At 46.5% G+C, this 8,159-nt stretch overlaps 1 pseudogene; it reads right to left on the reverse strand.

Moving 5' to 3' along the window:
- Nucleotides 1-345: 345 nt before the first annotated feature.
- On the reverse strand, nt 346-948 carry LOC104665904 (annotated as a pseudogene).
- Nucleotides 949-8,159: the final 7,211 nt, after the last annotated feature.

An 8,159-nucleotide genomic window follows, 5' to 3' on the forward strand; every position in this document is an offset into this window, starting at 1 on the left:
TGAGCCATGATCATGCCACTGTACTCCAGCCTGGGTATCAGAGCAAGACCCTGTCTCAGAAAAAAAAAAGGGGGGGGAGAGATAATTAGACAATTATAGAAGAGCTTAATGATTACTCTGCAAGAATCATTTTGGGTGCCTTATTTGGAAGTGTAAAAATGTTGGAAATAACCCAAGTATCCAACATTAGGGGAAATGGTTTAGAAAATTACAAATCCATGCAGTGGAATCTACAGGGCCATTAGCAGTGCGAGCAGGTAGTGAAGGGAGGCCACACATAGGCATGCTGGCAGGTGTATTTTTCATCGTACTTTCACTGACCTTACAATATGTGGAAATGATTCTTCAATTCTGGCAATAGAGTAACTCCTCATCCTGGTTCTGGTGAAGGCATGACAGCTGTGAGCATGCATGTATGTGCTGGTGTATAGGCACACACACATACGTGCTCAAACTCTTAAACAGGAGCTTCTGCAAACGTATGTAATAAGCTGGAGAAAGTCATTTTCACCAGCATCACCTCCATGAAGAGCACTGGGTTTATTTGAAAGAAATTTCTTGATGAATTGCTTAGAAGAGGATATGAGATCACAAATGATCTCCGTGTGTTCAGAACTGCCTTGCAAAAGGCAAGCAGGGGCCTCTTAGTTTACTCCAGAGGAAGCAAGAAGAGAGAAGAGGGAGTGGGAAGATGTGTCAGGGAGTCCCCAAGACATGCTCAGGTTTGACGATTTGCTGCAAAGACTCGCAGAACTCAAAAAAGCCGTTGTATTCACAGTTACAACTTACTACAGTGGAAGGATATGGATTAAAAATCGGCAAAGGGGCCAGGCGCGGTGGCTCATGCCTGTAATCCCAGCACTTTGGGAGGTCGAGGCCAGCAGCCTCGTCACTTGAGCTCAGGAGTTCGAGATCAGCCTGGCCAACATGGCAAAAACCCATCTCTACTAAAATACAAAAATTAGCCAGGCATGGTGGCTGGCACCTGTAATCCCAGCTCCTTGGGAGGCTGAAGCAGGAGAATCACCTGAACGTGGGAGGTGGAGGTTGCAGTGAGCCGAGATCCAGCCTCTGCACTCCAACTTTGGCGACAGAGCGAGACTCCATCTCAAAAATAGATAAATAGATAAATAAAATCAGCAAAGGAAAAAGGTGCTCAGGGCAGAATCCAGGCAGGAGCTTCCAGCTGTACCCTCCTAGAGAGTCATATGTGCAGTGCTTAATTCTCCCAGCAATGATGTCTGACAACACACACAAAACATTGCCAACCAGGGAAACTCACCTGAGCCATAGTATCCATGGCTTTTATTGGGGATGAGTTAGCCAGTATCCAGCCCCTCCAGAGGTCAGGCTGATACAGCATGACTCCAGGCACCCACCATAAATCATGTTCTTAGTATCAACTATCTGGCATGGCCCAAGGCCCCAGATATACAGAAGTCTTCTTATCAGGCAGAATATTTTAAGCCGTTAGCAGTTACCTTACAGGAACAGGTGAAGGGCCAATCCCTCCTCTGAGATGTGCAGGGTTTAACCATCCCAAGCCTCTTGAGTTAACCCTGTAGTGAACAGAAGAGAAGGAGAAATGAAGGTAAGGAGCCTGGGGGTGGTGGCTCACACCTATAATCCCAGCACTTTGGGAGGTGGAAGCGGAGGCGGGTGGATCACCTGAAGTCAGGAGTTCGAGACCAGCCTGGCCAACATGGCGAAACCCCGTCTCTACTAAAAATACAAAAATGAGCTGAGCATGGTGGCGCTCACCTGTGATCCCAGCTATTCGGGAGGCTGAGGCAGGAAAATCCTTGCACCTTGGAGACAGAGATTGCAGTGAACTGAGATCGTGCCATTGCACTCCAGTGTGGGGGACAGAGTGCGACCCTATCTCCAAATAATAAAATAAAAAAATAAAGTAGGGAGATATCAGAAGACGCTTGTGTATAGGGTGCCTTGCAGTGATCCCCAAATCTCACACACACACACCACAAAAAAAAAAAAAAAAAAAAAAAAAAAAAAAAAAAAAAAAACTATAAGAAGTCCCAAAACGCTTTCTGCAAATGAAGGTCTTATGGAAATCTGTGAGCAGGTAGAGTTTTGCATCAGAGAAAAAGTGTTTAATTGAGGCAAGGGTGGTGGAGAACAGAAGTGATGACAGACAGAAGCCAGGAGAAGTAAGGTACGAGGCTCCGCAGGATCACGGGGATGGTTGCAGCCAGATTCTGACATCAAAGGGGCAAGATTTGAAGTGGAGAGGCTGATCTGATGAGGAGGAAGGACAAACTAACTTATTTATTTATTTATTTTTAGAGACAAGGTCTCACTCTGTTGCCCAGGCTGGAGTGCAGTGGTGCATGCAATCATAGCTCACTGCAGCCTTGAACTCCTGGGCTCAAGCCATCCTCCCACCTCAGCCTCCTGAGTAGCTGGGACTACAAGCACATGTTTTTAAACCTGGCTAATTTTTTTTTTTAATTTTTCTTATAGAGACGGGATCTTGCTATGTTGTCCAGGCTGGTCTTAAACTCCTGACCTCAAGCAATCTTCCTGCCTCTGTCTCCTAAAGCGCTGGGATTACAGGCATGAGCCACCACATTCAGCCTGGAGAGAATTGGTCAATGGCCCCATGCCAGTTGAGTCAAAGACTCAGAGAATCAGGGTGGAGCATTAGGTTTTCATTGCTTTCTAATTCATTGGGTAAATCTAATGTGTAACCAGGGTCGAGACCCACTGCTCAAAGGTGTTTTCTTCACAGTCTTAACAATAGCCTTGTTCCATATTACCTTAAAATAGTTTCTCAACCTCAGCACTATTTACATTTTGGGTAGGATAATTCTTTGTTCTGAGAGGCTGTTTGGTACATTGTAGGATGTTTCTTTGGCAGTATCCCTCGCCTTTAACCCACTATAGGCTGGTAGCACTCCCTTCCTAGTTATGACAATAAAAAATGTCTCCAGACATTGTCAATGTCCTCTAGTGGTCAAAATCACCTCTGGTTGAGAACTACTGCCTTGCAAGAATTATTGAAGGTGTCACTTGTGGAAAATTTGCTTGCAGTGACAAATCTTTCCCTGCAACTCGTCTATCTATGTTCTGCTAGTATATCGATCATACTTTGTGAGGTGTTGGTGGTGGTGCGGGGCAACTGATTGCGGTTCCTTTTCAGTGGAAAGTTGTGAGTGGTTGTACTGAAGAAATGGTACATACCAACATAAATGGGAAACCTTCTGAGTGTTTGTGAGAAATGATGTTCAAGAGAATAAATGGGCCAGGAGCGGTGGATCACGCCTATAATCTCAGCCTTTGGGAAGCTGAGGTGGAAATTAAAGTCAGGAGTTTGAGACCAGCCTGAGCAGCATAGCAAGACTCCATCTCTACAAAACTTTAAAAATTAGATGGACATGGTGACACGTGTCTGTGGTCCCAGCTACTCAGTAGTAGGTGGGAAGATCACTTGAGCCTCGGAGCTGCCAGTGAGCTATGATCGCACCACTGCACTCCAGCCCAGATGACAGAGCAAGACCCTGTCTCAAAAAAAAAAAAAAAAAAAAAAAAGTATATAGGTATATACGGCAGGGGCAGTGGTGACAGCTGGAACAAATCTCAACTCCAACTCCAACATTTACTCACTGGCTTATCTTGGTTGTCTAATTAGCTTTTACTAACTGAAGCCACTCCAAAACTTAATTGCTTAAAAGAACATCACTCTTGGCTGGGTGCGGTGGCTCACACCTATAATCCCAGCATTTTGGGAGGCTGAGGCGGGTGGATCATTTGAGATCAGGAGTTCGAGAGCAGCCTCGTCAATATGATGAAACACCATCTCTACTAAAAACACAAAAATTAGCAGGGCATGGTGGCACGTGCCTGTAGTCCCAGCTACTCAGGAGGCTGAAACAGGAGAACTGTTTGAACCCAGGAGGTGGAAGTTACAGTGAGCCGAGATCACGCCGCAGAACTCCAGCCTGGGTGACAGAGCAAGACTCCATCTCAAATAAATAAATAAAAATAAAAAGAACACCACTCTTTACCGCTTATGAGCCCATTGGTCAGTGGGAGTGGGTTTTTTGGTCTCATCTGTACTTTCCAAGTACAGATCAGCTGCAGGCTGGAGTGGTGGCTCTGCTGGTCTTGGCTAGGCTCTGTCCCATGCCTGGGCCTCAGCTGGAACAAATGGACTCCTCTCATTCTGCAGAAGACAGGCCTGGCCCCGTGCACATGGCAACAACAGGGTTCCCAAAGAATTCCCAGGAAACTGACGAGGCCTCTTGAGGCCCAGACTTGGAACTGACCCATCATGCCATCTGCTGCACTATTGTGGTCCGAGTAGATCACAAAGGCCAGTGGGCAAGACAACGGATTTCTCTCTTAATAAGAGGAGCTGCAAAGTCACTTAGCAAAGTGACCGCACTGTCACAGATAGGAAGGAGAGGAGAACTGTCGTCAGTCTACCACATTTGGAAAAACTACTGAACCTCATTAAGCCTCAGTTTTCTCATCTGTAGAACAGGGATGGTATTACCTACCCCAGAGTTGTTATGAAGATTCAATGACTAGTGAGTGCATAGTGCACTACTAATGATAGCTATTATTGCTGTCATGTCATTCCACTGTTTAATATATTTCAGTAGGCTGGGCATGGTAGCTCACACCTTTAATCCCAGCACTTTGGGAGGCTGAGGCAGGAGGATCACTTGAGGACAGGAGTTCGAGACCAACCTGGTCAACATACCAAGAAAATTTTTTTAGTTAGCTGGGCGTGATGGCCCATGCCCATAGACCCAGGTACTCAGAAGGCTGAGGCAGGAGAATCTCTTGGGCCCAGAAGTTTGAGGCTGCAGGGAGCTAGGATTGCACCACTGCACTCCAGTCATGGCAACAGAGCAAGACCCTGTGTCTTAAAACATTACATATGTAGGCTGGGTGTGGTGGCTCACGCCTGTAATCCCAGCACTTTGGGAGGCCAAGGCTGGTGTATCACCTGAGGTCGGGAGTTCAAGACCAGCCTGACCAACATGGCGAAACCCCGTCTCTACTAAAAATACAAAAATTAGCCAGGCATGATGGCACATGCCTATAATCCCAGCTCCTTGGGAGGCTGAGGCAGGAGAATCGCTTGAACCTGGGAGGTGGGGGATACGGTGAGCCAAGATCACGCCAAGCCAAGATCGCGCCATTGCACTCCAGCCTGGGCCACAAGAGCAAAACTCCATCTCAAAAAAAAAAAGAAAGAAAAGAAAAAAAATACATATATATATATATATATATATATATATATATGTATATTTCAGTGCTTGCACTTTACTCAGTGAATAAGTGCAATTTACAAAGCCTTCATGATCTGGACCCCTCCCTCAGCTCTACTGCACTTCCCCCACTGGGCTTCTGTGCCTCTGAACTACTTAAGCAGTCTGAAAGTGGTATCATGCTTGCCTCCATTTTTATCACCAAGGCCACGGTTTCCACCTGGCATTGGCCACTGGAATAATTAGATGCAGCAGAGATGCTCTGCTGTAGGGCCTACTTCTTGCCCTGCCTTTCCCGCTCCCTCTGAGAAGAGGTAATTATTCACCCTTAATTAAGGCCAGCCATGACGTTAGGTGGGAAAGAACATGGAACATTTGATGTCATTGAATTACACAGTGAGAAAGTCATTCTTCCTTTGGTTGCTTTGCAGCACTTCTGATTAAAAAGGAAAAGGTTTCATTTTGTGCTAGTGTGCCTTTAAACACCTCTCTGAGCCTTGCCAACCTCCCTTTTCAACAGAGTGAGCCTGAGTCTCTGAAAGTTCAACAGGAAAAGGATATTAGCTAAAATGTGACGACGCACAATTAGTCTCGTTTTTATTTTTATGGGTTTTTTTTTCATGGCAAGTGATGCTAATTTCACATTTTCCACAGTGCGATCCAGACTTCTTCAAACCACATTTATTTGACCAATGAAAGGGGGATCAACTTAAAGGGAAATAAAGCCTTAAATAAATAACAATGTGAGTGGTACTCAGGACCAAAATAGAGAGGGGAAACTTGAGGGATGAGTTTGGGAAAATCCTGAAATAGATCAGCTGTACAATCTCTCCTAATAAAAATCCTGGCCGGACACTCATGCTTGTAATCCCAGCACTTTGGGAGACTGAGTTGGGTAGATCGTTTGAGCCCAGGAATTCAAGACATACTGGGCGACATACTCTCTACAAAAAATTTAAATATTAGCTGAGTGTGGCAGCGTGCCCCTGTAGTCCCAGCTACTCAGGAGGCTGAGGTGCGAGGATCACGAGTCCAGGAGACAGAGGCTACAGTGAGCTGAGATTACACCACTACACTCCAGCCTGGGCAACAAAGCAAGACTCTGTCTCAAAAAAAAAAAAAAAAAAATCCTATAGCTCCTACAGGATTCCCTGGTTGTTTGAGTCATGCCTTTGTTGGACACAAGATTCACAGTCTGTGAGGGCAGTGACCATGTCTTCTCAGCCTTTGCTCCCAGCTCCTTACAAAAGTGCTGGCAAATTCAGGCACTCCAGTACCATTCGTGGGAGAGGACTGAGTCGCCAGTGAGTCATCATCCCGTCCTCAGCTGAATTGTGTAATCCCCATGGTGCTGGCAGGAGGAGGAATAACAGTAGTTGTTGCAGTAGTAAGAGTAGTAATAGTAGCACCAATAGTAATATGAGTAGTTGTTATAGTAATAGTAGCAACCATTTATTGAGTTCATTATATGAGCCAAGTATTAGGCTTAACGCTATATGCATCCATTCATTTTGTTCTCATTATGACCCTATGAGGCAGCTCTTTTTTTTTTTTTTTCTTTTTTTTTTTGAGACAGAGTCTCACTCTGTCACCCAGGCTGCAGTGCAATGGCATGATCTTGGCTCACTGCACCTCTGCCTCTCAGGCTCAAGCGATTCCCATGCCTCAGCCTCCCTAGTAGCTGAGACTACAGGTGCATGCCAACATGCTCAGCTAATTTTTGTATTTTAAGAAGGGACGGGGTTTCACTGGGTTGCCCAGGCTGGTCTCGAACTCCTGAGCTCAAGCGATCCACCCACCTCGGCCTCCCAAAGTGCTGCGATTACAGGTGTGAGCCACCACACCCAGCCAGCTATTCTTATTATCTCCATTTTACAGATGAGGACATTGAGGCTTAATGCGGGAAAATAATTTACCCAAAGCCACCTTGCTGGTAAGTGGCAGAGCTGGGAGTCTAAGGTCAGTCTCACTCCCAGGTTGGTGCCCTTCAGGACTGCAGAGACAACCCTTCCCGCAAGGGTCTCCGAGATGCAATGCGTTGCACCTTTCTGGAGGCTACGGGGCTGCTGCTTCAGCAATTCATGTATAATGTAAGGGAATTCTGAAGCAGTCTGGATGTTTAAATGATGTCTTAGTAATGTAAAAATCTGCTTCTCTTCAATCTGTATTCTCTCCAAATTCAGTAGACTATCTGAGAACTCTCCTATCTGTACTCCCTCTCCAAATACCCGCTTGGCCCCACCTGTGCCCTGCCCAGCCTCTGATCTCTCTCATTTCACTGAAGAAATGAGATTCGGATGGAAAAATACTGGTACAAGCTTGACCCAGCTTCTCTAACAGACACTGTGCATCACGCATCAGCTGCTGCTGTTGCTATGGTGACAGCCACAACTTCTCCCAGACAGCTTGGGTCTGAAGGGAGGGTGGACCCTTGGGGAACAAGTGGATCTCTCCAACCTGTCAGTCCCTCTCACCTTGCCCGTTTCTCTTGCCTCCTCCACTCCCGCCAGCCCCCACACTTCCTTAGATGATGCTGACAGGGGGTACCAGCACCCCCAGGCCATCATAATTAGCATCTGGCTGTGATCCCAGTCTGCTGGCAGCACATTCCTCATCTTCCTCGCCAGCCAATCTCCTTTCCCCGGCAACCCTCCGACAGCACTGCAGCAGCTGCCGCACCGACAGCCTCCGCGCCAAGGTCACCCACCACCAGCACCAGCAATGACAAAGCACCCGCCTGCTCCCTGGGTGGACATGACACCGTTAATGCCTCACTGTGTCTAAACCATTTGGGGTCAGAAAATTGTGATTCTGAAAAAAAGAGAGGTTGTCCTTAGGAAGATGGGTGAGGCTAAACTCCAATTGCTAAAGGGGCTAAGAGATTCATACGGCTTAAGTTTCATCACTTCAGTTCTCAAG

Source organism: Rhinopithecus roxellana, chromosome 20 (assembly GCF_007565055.1).
Source record: "Rhinopithecus roxellana isolate Shanxi Qingling chromosome 20, ASM756505v1, whole genome shotgun sequence".
Lineage (NCBI taxonomy): Eukaryota > Metazoa > Chordata > Mammalia > Primates > Cercopithecidae > Rhinopithecus > Rhinopithecus roxellana.